At 48.1% G+C, this 15701-nt stretch overlaps 3 non-coding genes across 3 annotated transcripts; 1 reads left to right on the top strand and 2 right to left on the bottom strand.

Moving 5' to 3' along the window:
- TRNAH-GUG (transfer RNA histidin (anticodon GUG)) lies at positions 1–72 on the bottom strand. Its single transcript has one exon. It is a non-coding gene; the product is annotated as a tRNA-His (tRNA).
- An 11665-nt stretch (positions 73–11737) lies between these two features.
- TRNAN-GUU (transfer RNA asparagine (anticodon GUU)) lies at positions 11738–11811 on the bottom strand. The gene has a single exon. It is a non-coding gene; the product is annotated as a tRNA-Asn (tRNA).
- Positions 11812–12887: 1076 nt separating this feature from the next.
- On the top strand, positions 12888–12959 carry TRNAH-GUG (transfer RNA histidin (anticodon GUG)). The gene has a single exon. It is a non-coding gene; the product is annotated as a tRNA-His (tRNA).
- Positions 12960–15701: the final 2742 nt, after the last annotated feature.

Genomic DNA, 15701 nt, shown 5'->3' with positions numbered 1-15701 from the left:
TGCCGTGACTCGGATTCGAACCGAGGTTGCTGCGGCCACAACGCAGAGTACTAACCACTATACGATCACGGCGCGCCACAACCCTGGTGGCGGAGGCTGACCTTGCTCTGATATATTTGATGGAAAATCATTGCAGTTCCCGCGCTGCCCTGATCCCGGACAGACACAGGTACTCGTGCTTTTCCCTCCTTCATGCCCGCTCTCGGTTTTCCCTTCCCCTCCTCTCACTTCGCACGCACGGGGAAAACAGTTCTCATTTCCGCTAATCCCGCCTGCGCTTCTTCGCGCGGGCCTCTTGGCAGGCGGCGTGGTGCTCGTCCACGCCTCCCCCGCTCCTCTCCCGCCTCTTCGCATTTCCCGGTCTGACCCTTTCTCTCCCGCCCCACCGACCGCAGCCGAGATGAGCGAGGCCAGCGCAAGCCGCGCGGCCGGCCGGGTGAAGGCGGAGCAAAGAACCGGACGAGCCCATCGCGGGAGCCCACGGGGGTTCAGCTTCCCTCGGGACCCACGCGGCTCCGGCAGGGGGAGTCGCGGACCTGGGCGTCTCCCGGGACGCCGGCTTCTGAAGACCGCCCCTCTAGCTTGGGAATCGCCCAGCACACGGGTTTCAATCGTAGCGAGCGCGACGGGTAGGCTCAATCTCTGGTTTTCCGAGGCTTTGGAGCCTGCACAGTTGTCCTGCAAGGGGCAGTGGCTCCGCCTAGCGTTGAAGACAGGCTTGCCTCTGTTGTGATGACGTGCAGGTGGTAGCTTTGTCTCTGTGGCTCGGTTGCTTGGAGTGTCTGTCCTTCAACCCGAAGGTTGCTGGTTCAAGTCTTAACCTTGCGTATTTAAGGGACAAACTGTCTTCGTTTTTTCGGTTTTTCTTTTTCCATCTAGCCCATCCTTTCACGTAAAGACGACAGCGTGATCTCCATTACCCTCCTCTCCTCCTTGTCTCGGGTACAACATGAGCACGCATACCAAGGCCCTCTCCGATCCTCCCAAAAGAGCTAGGAAGGAAACCAAGTGTCTGGGAACACTGATACCTTGAAAGAGCAGAACCATCACCATTAACCAACCTCTGAATTCCTGTTGACAGAGGCGTCCCTTCCATTTCTTTTCTTGTACTATCATTTACTTTGCCCTTTCCATGCTGTTTTGAAATTAGATTGGTTCTATGATTTTAGGATTACATCTAATGCTGTAGTCATCATTCTTCTACACATATCTCTGGCCACTGGTGTAAGTATTATTCCTCTAGGATAGAGGTCCTGGAAGAGCAATTACTCTACATAGCGTTTACACCGGTTTTATACCCTTCCGTTTTCTCTCCTTCGTTGGCTTACTAGCTATAACTCTTTCTTTTGTTATTTTAGTCATTGCTTTAGGGTTTAGAGCATACATCTTTAACTCACCACAGTCTACCTTCAAGTGGTGTTATGCCTCGCCTTCCGGCCTTGATGCTATTCTTGCCGTGCTTTTTGCCTTTGCAAAATAAACTCCACAATCCATTGTTATTACTTTTGTTTAAACCGTCAAATCTTTGAGAGACAGAGAGAGAGAGAGAGATTTCAATAATAAGAAAATAACCAATATACTTACCCATTTCAGATGTCCTTCATTCCTTCGTGTAGACCGGGATTTTCATTTGATACCCGTTTGCTGCTGCCGGGAGGACTCTTTTGACGTTTCTTGTAGTGTGGGTCAGGTGGGGGTGAATGCTTTTTGCTTTTTTATGTCTCGAAATGCCCTTGTTTCACTTACAGTTTTGAGAGATTTTTTTTTTTTTTTCTGACATAGACTTCTAGGTTAACTCCTCCAACCCACCCACCCCCGCCCCCCACACACCTCATTACTTTAAAGATGTTGCTTTGCTGTCCTCTCACCTGCATTGCTTCTGGTAGAGTCCTCCAGGAGCGGAGAGAAATCTCCTGCAATACTCCTCTTTGTTCCTGTGTGTACAATGTCTTTTCCCTTTTCCTTCTGGCTGGATCTGAGCCATTGGATTATGATTGTTCCTGGCTTTGTGTTCCCTGATCACTTCGTCCACACTGCCTGATCTACTATTAATCTCATCCAGCGAATTTATCATCTCTAATATTGTGTTTTTCATCTCTAAAGTTTGATTTGGGCCAGTTTTTACATGTTCCACATTTCTACGTAACTCTTTAGACCTATGGAATACCGTCAGAGTAACTGTTTTAAAGTTCCCTGTGCTAATTCTCACATCGTGTGAGCTCTGGTTCAGCTTCAATTGTTTGCTTTTGCTTCTCACTGTGGGTCATGGTCTCCCGCCCCTTTGCGTGCCTGTTGTTCTCCGACTGGATGCCGGGCATTGTAAAGTTTACCTTCTGGTCTACTGGCTATTTTGGTATCCCTATAAAACTTGAGATACCAGGGCTTTTTTCTGAGACGACCAGTTAAGTGACTTGGGATCAGATTAATCCTTTGGGGTCAGCTGGGCGCGGTGGCTCACGCCTATAATCCTAGCACTCTGGGAGGCTGAGGCGGATGGATCGCTCGAGGTCAGGAGTTTGAGACCAGCCTGAGCAAAAGTGAGACCCCGTCTCTACCAAAAATAGAAAGAAATTATATGGACAACTAAAATATATATATACAAAAAAAATTAGCCGGGCATGCGCCACCATGCCTTTAGTCCCAGCTACTCGGGAGGCTGAGGCAGTAGGATCGCTTAAGCCCAGGAGTCTGAGGTTGCTGTGAGCTAGACTGACACCACGGCACTCACTCTACCCGGGCAACAGAGTGAGACTCTGTCTCAAAAAAAAAAAAAAAAAAAAAAATCCTTTGGGGTCTTGCTTTTATTATCTCTTTTAGGGAGGTCAGTCTAGGGTTGATTATTCCCATTAGTAAGGCAAGGCCTTTCTAAGGATTATACCCAATGTCCTGTGAATTATGAGCAGTCCACTCTGGCTGGGGGGAGCAAGTACCATTTCCTGCCCTGCGTGAACACCAGGCACTGTTCCACAGCCCTTTCAGAAGCTTTCTTTCTTTCTTTCTTTCTTGGCCGCAGGCAGTTTCTCCACAAGCATGTGCCGATTGGTCCTAGCCTGCTGAATACTTGAGGATGACCCTTCCCACATCCCTGGATTCTCTCTCTTTCCGTCTCTCTCATCACTGGGGCTTCGTCCCATGAACTCTAGCTGCCTGGCTCTCCACGGACAATCAGCTTCATCTCCTCAAGCCAGGGGGTTGGCCTCAGATTCCCCTCCTGGGGCCTGGCCCGGAAACTCTCCAGAGGCCATAGCTGGGGCAGTGGGAGGGCTCACCTTCTTTGTTTCTCTTCTCTCGTGTTGCTGTCCTCTCTTGACTGATTTCTAGTGTCTCAAACTGTAATATCATGTATTTTTGTCTGTTTCTTTTTTGGGGGGGCAGGACGGGGGTAGCTTTCAGGCAGGAGAGTAAATTGGGTATCTGTTACTCCACCTTTGCCAGAAGCTGAAGGCATCGCTTAGTATGCTCCTAGTTTGACTTCAATAGGAGAGGGTGCCAATTTATAGTCCAATGTATTTTTCCAACTCAAAGGGGGCCTCTTCCTTCGTATTCTTGCCAGCACAACGAACTTTCTATACATCAACCCATCTGCCAATGAGGGGAGTGGTGCCCTCCTGACCTAACCAAGCAGGAGGTAAACAGAAAGGCATGGTGGACATTACCCAGAGATACCCCATTGCATATGTTCTGCAGCTAAACTTCCAACATGTTTAGAAAGTCTTCCAGTAATTGTACTTGTTTTCTCTGGTGACCTATTTAACCGAGTCCAGAGAAAACTGGCCAGAATGACCCTGGATTGCTTCCTGTCAGGCCACTTATCAAACAGGGGAGGAAAGAATCACTAGTCCGAGACATTTGTTCCTCTTCCCTGTTCTTTATGAGTAGCATCTTGCCTTAGTTGGATGCAAACCATCTAATGACTTTTCCCCTCCTATCCAAGGGTGAACGAGCATGCTGATACCCATCTCTATACTATTCCTCCACAGTGTCTGAGTCCCCGCCCCCGAAAAAGTTATCTTACTTGAGACCAATGGCTGGATCCACTGCATCCTGCCCCTGACAATGCCTCCTGTGCAGACCCATATCCTTACAGTTATGAACTCACTTTCCCTTGGCTCTTCCATTGAATCTCGTGAGTAAAACTTAACTCTTTGACTTCTACACGCCAAATCCGGTTCTCGGGCATATCTCCCAACCTCCCAACACCCCACCCCATCTGTGTCTGTGGGTCTGTGTCTGTCTGTCTGTCTCTGTCCCTCATACTCCAGGCTGCCCCCAATCTTACCCACTTTCTTCAGCTTTCCCGGGATCACCTCTTCTCTGCCTTGGAGTCTCACGGGCTGAGTCTGGGGCACCTTACAGGGTGGGAAGCTCATTCCAGATGGCTCCCTCAAGACTTTCCCCAAATCGGGAGCCTTACCTGATTCTCAATTAGCTCTCTGAGGAAACATTCCAAAGAATGCCCACCTGGAAAACCTTTTCCTACCTTCCCAGTATCGCAATTACTCAAAAGATGAAAAACTTGAAGCCCAAAGTAGATTTCTTGATCTCTCACAGGACCCTGAATTAGGATGCCTTCATTCACTGAACATTTATCAGGTGCTGACCAGGTGCCAGGGCTTGCTCTAGGTGACATGCTGCATGGAGAGAAGGTGCATGGTCCCTGCCCCGAGGAAGCCACATCTGGAGGCATCAAGAAGGGACAGTGCGGTGGGAGTACCACCGGTTCCTGCCCTCCGCACAGCGCCTCCGAGGTCCGGGCTCAGGGGGCCTAGCAGTGAGCACAACAACTGCAGCATAGGGAAGAGTGGGGAAATGGGTGACTCAGGACCTAGACGCTGCGTCGTCGGCTGCAGTGGGACTACTGCAGTGGGACAAAGCACAGAGGAGCAGCGGGCACTGGGGGCAGCAGGGAAGGTTGTGGATCTGGCGGTCCTGCGTGGGAGCCCCCCTCACATGGCCCCGGTGTCAACTCCCAAACATGCCCAGCCACACGACTTCTGGCCTCAATGTCACCTCACCACCTAGGCATCTTGAACGGGTGCAGTAGCACAAAGAAATGAGAAGAAGTCCAGCCTGGGAATAGGAGGCATTTGACAATAGACAAGTGTCATGTCACCTGTTCTAAGACCTCCAGGTGCCACCTGGCACTTGTGGCGCAGTTAGGGCATTGCCTCAGGGAACAACTAAAGACTAGTCATTCCATCCACCTCAGGGACGTAATTACCTTACATTCTCTTCTTTTCTGATCTTCACTTTTCCAAATCTGGATATGGAGTCTCTGTTGTCCCTCTGCTTCAAATTAGATGCTGGAAATTTTGCCTGAATGCTTAAGGGGTTGTTTGAAAAATAAAAGCCATTTGCAGACGGTGTGTTTTAGGCAAAACAAAAGCTCAGTTCAGAGCTCCAGAACCTACCTATTTCATGGGCAATACACACACCTTCCCTCCCTCCAGCCCCAGCTGGATTTTAAGGCTGCGCATCTCTGAGAAGCTGACCATCCCCAGCAAGAAGAACATGATAACCTCGGACTCTTCTGCGGAGAAGCCCTAGACTTGAGTGGGAAGCCTCACTGGGTGGCGGTGGTGGTGTGACTTTGAACAAGTCACTGAAGTTTTCTGTGCCTCCATTTCCACATAGCAAAGTGGGGCCAGTAGGAATGCTTTCCACGTGGGTTGTCCCAAGTATAAATGAGACATGCAAATAAAACATAGAACCGAGGGCCTGACAAATGGTAAATGCTCCAAAAGCAGTAGCCATTATTACTACTGTCATCATCAGGGGCTTGATCACCGCTATCTATACTATCCTTTTAAATAATTTCATATCCTTTATGCTATGGACAGATCATGGTTTCTTTTTTTTTTTTTTTTTTTTTTTTTTTTTTGAGACAGAGTCTCACTCTGTTGCCCAGGCTAGAGTGAGTGCCGTGGCGTCAGCCTAGCTCACAGCAACCTCAAACTCCTGAGCTCAAGCGATCCTCCTGTCTCAGCCTCCCGAGTAGCTGGGACTACAGGCATGCACCACCATGCCCGGCTAATTTTTTCTATATATATTTTTAGCTGTCCATATAATTTCTTTCTATTTTTAGTAGAGATGGGGTCTCGCTCTTGCTCAGGCTGGTCTCGAACTCCTGAGCTCAAATGATCCGCCCACCTCGGCCTCCCAGAGTGCTAGGATTACAGGCGTGAGCCACCGCGCCCGGCCGAGATCATGGTTTCTTTAAACATTCCCTAATTAATGGACACGACGTTGGCCCCAGTGCTTATTATTACAAATAACTGCTGCAAGGAACATCCTCATACATTCATTCATCTTCACCTGTGTGTTTCTCTAGGATAAAGCCCTGGGAATGGAATTGGCATATCAAAGCATTAGGTTATTTCTAATTTTGCCAATTCCTGCCCAGTTGCCCCGCAAAGAGGAGGTAGCGAGTCACGTTTCTAGCAGTTTTACTCTCTTGGCAACGCTGCCTAGTAGTACCGCCTTACCGTGCTGTGGAATGTATTTTGGCCAACAATTACCCTTTTGGGGACAGATTTTCCCGGGTGAGTTTACGCTCAGCTGGGCTCTGAACATTGGGACCAACCTAACTAGCATCCTGGAAAAGCTGAAAACAACATGACTTTTCCCTTTGCTCCGATGTCTACCTGTCAGCCCATAGCAGCACAAAGGCACCCACCACATTTGCATGGTGGATGCTACCGTTTGTTGTTTTCACACATCGTTCTGGATTCGTTGGGTGAAGGGGCTGGTTAGCTGGCTACACTGGGACCGGGTCTCGCGGAAGGGTTCACTGCCCAGGTTCTTCTGCTTCCGGACCTTGCCTCGCGCACCAGGCCACACCTGTGGGGAGGAGCCCAGACGTTGCAAAAGGGCTTCCTTGGCCGGGACTCGAACCCGGGCCTCGGCGCTGAAAGCGCCGAATAATAGTCACTAGACCAGCAGGGAGTCGAGAGAGCCATTTCTCCCCTAAGGGAGGAAATTCTGAAAGCAAAGATTGACTTTCCAAGGCGGGGGAGCAGAAGTGGAGGTGATACTTGGCGACCCATGGCCGAGCTGCTGGCAGGTCTGCAAGGCTCGCAGCCAACTAACCGCCCCGCTGCTCAGCACCTCTCGCCTCTCTCTGCCTAGCGGGTGCTTTGGGCTGTGAGGCCAGGCTTCGAGGACACGGACCTGTGTGTCATTCTAGCCTAGCTTTAGCCCTGTGTGCGACACAGCCAGGCACATACTGTCTTTTGGAGCCTCGCTTTCTTTGTCAGTGCAGTGCGTGCTTGGCTCTCAGAACCAAGTCCCGCTGGTTCCTTATCTCGGAACTGGCTCAAGGGGCTCTCCTGGTAATGACACGTGTAGGGGCTTCTTTTTGTCCCCAGACTGGCTCAATTAGTAGCGCACGAAACGTAATCCACACGCCTTTGGCTCGAGCTCCAGGTGCAGACTTGGGTTCGTTTTCTTTGGTTCTGTCGGGCGAGTCAGTCTGTTCCGCAACCGTGCTCGGGGTGGGAGGAAGCCAAGGGGGCTTCGCAGGAAAGAACTCCTCGGTCTTCACAGACGCAGGTCCTGCCAGCCTGCAAAGAGGATCCGGGCGATCGACAAGCAGGTCGCGGATTTCCGGACGGAAAGCCAACACGAAGTCCGCCTGGTCCGGCGCCCTCGTCTCCAGTCTGGCTCACGGCAGGCAAACGAGGTAGTAACGGAACTCCTCCCAGGTGGCTTGCGATCCACGATGCAGCTAGGTTTCCCACCCACCACTCCGTTGTTAAAAACTATTTTAATATGAAAGTAACCTTCCCGATGTGAAGCGAACGCGCCAACCGCTGCGCTACGTAAACAAGCCGAATGCGGCCCGTCGAGGGATTCACCAGGAAAATCTCAGTCGCTGCCTTCCTGTGTATTGCTGCGCACGATGTATGAAATCCAGCTGCGTTTCCACATCCCGACCGCCAGCAGCAAAGTGCAGGTGAAAGGCTCCAGGAAGCACCAGGGAGCCCTCAGACGAGAAGACCGCGGCTTCCCATAGGCCCCGGGCTTAGTGTTCTGAGCCCACCGGGGAAACCAGGGCCCTGGGGACCACACCCGTGCTTCGGGACCCCGCGTCCCACGGAGGTTCACCCGGCCCGTCAATGCTCTTGGCTCTTGACAGAGTCCACCCAGGGGCCGTAGGAACCTCCCCCTCCCACCCAAAACACACACACACACACACACACACACACACAAATGCATCAACATAGTGGGCATTCTAAACGATCCAATTGTGGTAAATAGCATCATTTAAGGTGGAAACAGAGGCCAGGGTATCTGTGAACAATACTCACCTAAGCACCATCAGATCTTGGGAGGGCCCTCATTGCTGGAAATCTCAGAAATTCTGTGACACACTTTTGAGTCTGGCAGGATATTCTCTTTTCCAGAGTATGAAGTTAACAACTGAAAATAACAGCAAAGAGAGAGTGGTTCTCCAAATAAATGAATCTATTCAGCAATAAACAGGGGATAGCAATCTGGGATATGCACACTGTGATGAATCATAGGCACATCCCGGGAGGCTGAGACAAGGCGAACTTTAAGAGGCAAAATGAGAAAGGTTACCATGAGCTGTTTTGAAATGACCATCATCGGTCACAGGAATAAGAACGAGGGTGGGTGGCATCAGTCCCAGGTTCAATAGGCAGTTGCTGGGAAGATGTCCTCAAAGACGTATACTGCCATGGCCTTTGTGCAAGGTTGTGTGTAGTTTCCAGAGAGTCCTTGTAATAGTTCATATCATGGGCTCGTGTGCACGAGACCTCCTTTACGGTCCTCCGACTCAATTTTGTTAGGGTTTGACATAAGTGACTGCATTTTGATTCTGACAATTTTACAGGCCATTGCTTTTCATCCATTCTTATTAAAGGCTGAACTTGCTTCAATTCCCAGAAATTGTTAGGTCGTGATTTGTACAGTTATCAGAAGTGTTCACATTGCTGATTCAATTGCCTATTTGAGATTATATAGATGACTTTCCTATGCTTTCTGCAGTGTGATTTTACAAGTCTTTAAAGGACATTTATTTGAATTTTTCCAGCTGTTTGGAAACTCAAATATACCAATCAAAGAAAGCTGCCCCTTGCATGCAAGAAATTCAGTTTTCTTCCTGTGCTAAGATCCCTTTCAGGTACAGCAATTTATCAAATGCATGTACAGTGGTGGTGGTGGTGGGGGAACCACTGTGTATGAGGATCATCCTTAACATAGATACACCACCTTTGCAGATATTGACAACTATTAGGCCCATAAGATTTTTACGAAACATTAGAAAGACAAGATGTGAACCACTTTTCATTGCTGCAGTCTCAAATATCAGGAAATACCAGATCCTCAGAATGATAAACAAACAAACAAACAAACAAGCCTCACAGACGAGATTAGCTTTCATGTACCAACAATCAGTGAATGAATCCCTGTCAACCACCACCCAACACAGATGGTCCCCAGTATTTCACATCAGAACCAGAAAGCCACACTGATGTCACTGATGGGAGAAAACAATGATGCAAAACTGATAGAGAAAGGGGGTGGGGGAGAGGATTGTCCAACAATGATACTTAGTAAGTAAAAGCCAAAGAGTTCAATTTCTGCACATGAGGGTCAACAGGAGAATCAAGGGAACATTAGCCAAAAGCTCTAAGGGTCCGGGTCTGCACGAGGTGCTGTCAAGTGCAGTATTCTGTTGGCTCCAATGATGTGTTTCAGCTGGGCTAAGTTTTATGAACATAGTGCCTGCAAAGAACTGTCCAGGAATGCTATAGAACAGTTATCTGCATGCTAATAGAGTGTGGCGGAGGAGGGAGAACTGGCATTAGATTGTTTTCATGAAATAAAACCAAAACCTAGATTTGTAAAGAAAAGAGGAAAGGGAAGGAGGGAAAAATGTCTGGGACCTTTGTGATTTTCCTCCTCTTGGATAAGCAACTTGGCAGAAAGGTATCAAAAAGGTCTCTCTGGTGCAACTTTTCTCCTGTGTGACTTGGTCACCACAGAAAGCTAATCCAGGTATTAGAGGATTTTAAAATATCTCAGAAATGTAGATGTCCAGCGTATGGATCAGAATACTTGGGTGTGATGTCCACCATGTCCTTCTGTTCTACCTCCCCCTTAGTTAATCCAGCGGGGCACCTCTCCCCTTAGTAGAATATCACAGAGATATGCACAGAAAGTTTGTCATGATGGCAAGTAAATGAAGAAAGGGGCATTGATATAGTTGGGAAATAAACTGGAAAATGATTTGGGGCCCCTCCTGTGGAGGGTGAATTTGCAGAATTTACTAAAATTAGAAGCACTATTTAAACACTATAATGTAGCAATTGCACATCCAGTTCTCTACACTATAGAAATATCTGCCCCAGTGACCAAAGCTCTATGTACAAAGAAGATGATTGCAGCATTATTTGTAATCCTGAATCCATGAGGAACCTCATTTCAAAAACATTTTGAAAAGGGTTAAATAAATCACGCACAACCTAGGAAGAAATGCTTTCTTTTGAAAATAACGGGCCGGGCGCGGTGGCTCACGCCTGTAATCCTAGCACTCTGGGAGGCCGAGGCGGGTGGATTGCTCAAGGTCAGGAGTTCGAGACCAGCCTGAGCGAGACCCCGTCTCTACTAAAAAATAGAAAGACATTATATGGACAACTAAAAAAATCTATATAGAAAAAATTAGCCGGGCATAGTGGCGCATGCCTGTAGTCCCAGCTACTCGGGAGGCTGAGGCAGTAGGATCGCTTAAGCCTAGGAGTCTGAGGTTGCTGTGAGCTAAGCTGACGCCACGGCACTCACTCTAGCCTGGGCAACAAAGTGAGACTCTGTCTCAACAAAAAAAAAAAAAAAAAGAAAAAAAAAAAAAAGAAAAGAAAATAACGGAGAGAATACTTACGATGATGAATGATCCGACTGGTCAACATGGTTGATAGGGCAATCACTGAATCGAGGCACATCGTGGGGATTGGCCTCCTATGACAAATGAAACAAATTGAGGCACCTGAAAGTCTAGCTTACTCCTCCCAGCCTATAAAGGGCAGAATAAAGATTTCATGGCAGCAGAAGCGGGTTCTTTGGCCTCTATGTCAGGAATTTCTGAGTTTGTAAGCCCCTCATCCCAGCAGATGGTCTGTGAAAATGGGGTCCGGGACGTCGGGTGGCACCTGCCAGCTTATGAGTCATGAATGAGTGGGTAGGACCTGTGGCGGAGGCCTCTTGCCGTGTTTGTCACGCAGCAGTTGACAGCTGGCAAGAAGGGGTTAAAGAATGAATGGGTAAGCCTGAGCAAGAGCAAGATCCCGTCTCTACTCAAAATAGAAAGAAATTATCTGGCCAACTAAAATATATATATAGAAAAAATTAGCCGGACATGGTGGCGCATGCCTGTAGTCCCAACTACTCGGGAGGCTGAGGCAGTAGGATCGCTTGAGCCCAGGAGTTTTTTTTTTTTTTTGAGACAGAGTCTCGCTCTGTTGCCCGGGCTAGAGTGAGTGCCGTGGCGTCAGCCTAGCTCACAGCAACCTCAAAGGAGCCCAGGAGTTTGAGGTTGCTGTGAGCTAGGCTGATGCCAGGGCACTCACTCTAGCCCGGGCAACAAAGCGAGACTCTGTCTCAAAAAAAAAAAAAAAAAAGAATCAATGGGTAGGAGCTGTGGTGGAGGCCTCTTGCCGTGTTTGTCACGCAGCAGTTGACAGCTGTCAAGAAGGAGTTAAAAAGCTACAGCTGGCGTCCCTGGGTGGGGTCGAACCACCAACCTTTCGGTTAACAGCCGAACGCGCTAACCGATTGCGCCACAGAGACGGTGCTGACAGAGATTTCTGGCTCTTTTACAAGGGATTAGTCTGAACCCCCGCGTCCTCCCTACTCCGTCTGTCTCCGGGGTCAGCCTTGCAGGACGACTGTGCACGTTCCAAAGCCCTGGAAAACCGGACAGATTCGAGCGATGAGTAATGGGGTTCCTCACCTTCGAAACCCGGGCGTTGCGTGAGCCTGAAGCCAGAAGGGCAGCCGAATGGCCTTCGCCCAGCCTTGCCCCTCGCCTGCTTCAGAAGCCCCCGGAAAGGCCCGGGTCCGCGCCTAGAGCCTGACCCCGCAGAGCGCCAAGGAGGCTGAACACCCTGCGGGCTCAGGCGATGGCTCTTCCCGTTCTTTGCGCCGCCTTCACCCAACCAATGAGCCTGGGCGCAGTCCACCGAGTTGCTTTCGCGGCCACTGTGGCGCCTCCGCTGCCATCTTCGGATCCCGGGTCCAGCACGGGGCTCCAAGTGGGCAGTGATCGTGGTGATGGTCACTCTCGGGTCCCCTCGCCGAGAACAGGGTCTGGTACTCACCAGGGCGCACAATTAGGACTCGTTGAATTAATCCGTCCTCATCTTTAGCTTTCAGGCCTTTGAAGAACCCTGAGAATGGACATCATGAAAGTTTTTTCAGAAGGGCCAGTTCCTTTTGAAAAGGTGTTATTCGGGATGATTTCTCAGCATCCGTGGGGCGGGACACGGGAAAGGGCTACGGTGCACCCCCTGCGCGGCTGAGCCCCTGGGCCTCCACCAGGCTGGTGCTGGGCGGCCGGTTGGGGCCCCGGGACGGAGCCGTCCGAGGGGCGGGTCCAAAAGGGTTCCGCGAAGAGGAGGGAAAGAAGTCGGGGAGGCGTGGACGCCGGCGAGGAGACTTGCCAGGAGCTTTGTGCAATGATAAGGATCGGATCCTTGAGAAAGGAGACATGTTTTGTTTGTTTTATTGCAGCTGAATGGGGAAGAGAAGAGGGGAAAATAGAGCCCAAAAAAGAGCAGAAAAATGTGAGGACCTTAGCGCTATCAAAAAGGAGAAACATAACTCTTAGACAAAGACTTGGGTGCTCGTCACCTTATCCATGGGTCGCCGTGATCGTATAGTGGTTAGTACTCTGCGTTGTGGCCGCAGCAACCTCGGTTCGAATCCGAGTCACGGCAGCTTCTCAGATTGCGGTTTGTCTTTTCCTTTACCCTCTAATTTCAGCATTGGCCTGTCACCTGTGGCTCCGGACCTCTGTGAGGTCAGGACAATGGAAACAATCCCTACTGTGCGCACCCGCGGGCAGATTACCTGGAAGGCTGGACTCGCCCCCTCTCTGAGCAAGCGCAACATGCAAAAGGTGAGGTGCTGCCTCGCATCAGCCCTGTAGGAATCTTCCACTGTCGAAATGGTGTGGCCGTACCTATCTTTCTGGTTCAGACATTGCAAACATCTGGGGGGCCTTTTTAGACCAAATCAGAAATGAATGAGTTGAGATGAGGTTCTGCACTATTTTAAATAAAATCTAACTAATATAATAAAATCTAAACTTGATGACATTCTTTAACCCCCAATTAGTATTTTGCTAACAATAAATGAATCAAGAATAATTCGCATAGACCAAAGTGCACAAACCTTAAGTACATGGCCCACGAATTTTGACAAAAGTAACCACTTAGATCAAGTTATAGAAAATTTCCCTCAGCCCAGAATGTCCTTAGAGCCCTTTCCAATCAATCCCCACCCCCTCCTCACTTAGGCAATCACCAGTCTGATTTCAATCTCCGTAGAAAAGTTTTACTGATTCTTAAAATTCACATAAATGATTATACTTTTGGGTCCATTTCTTAAAAATATAAGGTAATATTTTTGAGACCTATTTGTTGCATGTATCAGTTTCTTGGGGTTATCGATGAGTGTTATTCCAGTGTGTGAATACAGTATGTTTGACAGACAGTTGGGTGGGCTATTTTCAGTTTGGGGTATTGTGAATAGGGTGACTATGAACATTCTAGAATGGGTCTTTTTGTGGACTTTTTTCATTCATTTCCTTTGAGTATAAACATAGTTGTGGAATAGCTGGGTCATGTCATAGGTGGTAAGTGTAGTTTTAATCTTATTAGAGACTATCAAACACTATTCCAGAATGATTGCACTATTTACTCTCTCACCAGCAAGAAGATATACAGTTGCTCTGCATTCTTGTAAGTATATGGTTTTCTCTGTCTTTTAAATTTTACCTGTGTGGATGGGTGTGTAGTGATGTATCCTGGTACTTTAGATTTGCATTCCCTCAGTGAGTAATGAGGTTGAGAGTCCTTTCTTATGCCTTTTGACCATGAAGAAATCCTCTTTTGAGAAGAAACACTGTTCAGTGTTTGGTCCACTTTTAATTGTTGTCAATTTGTTTTTTACTTTTTATGAAAACTTTTTATATTAGAATAGATTTAGATTTACAGAAAAGTTGAGAAGATAGTAGAGAGAATGGAGTAAAGCAGATGGAATGGATTTTGAGTGGACCAACTCACACTTAAAATTGTTTTAGCTCCCTCCTCCCAAGACCAATGTATATTTTTGAAAGACATCTCCTTATTTAAATCTGCAGACAAAATGTGGGATAAAAGAGCATAACATACAACCTCCTCAGAGTGCTTGTTTCTGGAAGCAGGGAAGGGAACAGGAGTGTGATAAACAGAGAAAATAGTGAAAGACAGCAAGGGCCATGCTCAGAGCCACCACTAGAGTGTGTCACGAGCTAAGGGGCATGAATCCTTCATCCTATACACCTGAGCTCTAAGACAATATATTAACTAACAGGGAGCATGGAATTTCAAAAACACTATAGGAAAACAGAAAATGTATTCAAGCAGACCAGTCTAGTGAGGAAAGGCAGGAAGAGATTTTAAAAACAAAACAAAACACTAGAACCCACACAATGAAGTGGTGGAAATGAGAGTAGTTATGCCAATAATCCCCAGTACAACACTAATGGCTGCTAATTATAATGGATCGAAATCTCTCTGACTAGACATAATTCTAGCTATAGCAGTTTATAAGACAGAAAAGGGTGAAATATTAAGAGCAGTACAAATCTGTGCCAGGCCTATTATAAACCAAAGAAGGAGAATGAAAACACGAATATCCCACAAAGGCAAATGGCAAAAGAACACTTTACATTACACAGAGGAGTAATATCTTAGCATTTACCCAGAATTGAATCGAATCAAATTGAATTGTTTTTCCCTGAACTGGTTGCCTTGAGTGGCCTACAAGGGTGCAGTGAAGGAAAGAAATCTTGGAGTGAAATGTTTGTTTATTGGCTCTTGTGTAGGTCTCTGTAAGGCGTAAGAATTTAAACGCAACATTTGATCCCCGGCCCTTTCCAGGGACTCTAAAGAGGTGTTAGGCGGAGAGAAGCCCAATTATCACCCAGATCTTCTGGAGTAAGCCAGGCACACCTCCAACAGTCCGGCTTCCCAACCCGTCCTCACTGGGTTCTGAAGGCCTGTTTGGGAAAAGAAGTGGTGTTCGCCTGAGGGTTGGGAGGTACCAAGCGATGCGAAGGCAAAGAGAATATATCAGCAAGTGAGGAAATGAACTTTCCAGGGGCTCAGGCCAGATCCAGGGCCAGAGCCAAGAAACTGGGTGACTTTCTGCTGTTTTCCTCCCGAGGTCTGTTATGCGGTTGGTACACGGTGTACTTCAGAACTCGGCTTTTTCAAGTCAGATCTTTCTGTCCAAAGCCGTAACTTTGTAGTGTTGCCTGACGTAAATCTCCTATGCGAGCCTTTGGTGTGGGGGCCTTTTTGTTGTTGTTAGTGACGTTTTCTAAAGAGAATACAGCGAAAATCATGAAGCTGCTTTTTCCAAGGCCTTCTTAAAGTCCATCCATTGATATGCAGATGGACTTAGGTCAGGCA

Source organism: Eulemur rufifrons, chromosome 8, assembly GCF_041146395.1.
Source record: "Eulemur rufifrons isolate Redbay chromosome 8, OSU_ERuf_1, whole genome shotgun sequence".
NCBI classification, from domain to species: Eukaryota; Metazoa; Chordata; class Mammalia; order Primates; family Lemuridae; genus Eulemur; species Eulemur rufifrons.
This window is presented reverse-complemented; position numbering and strand designations above follow the sequence as displayed.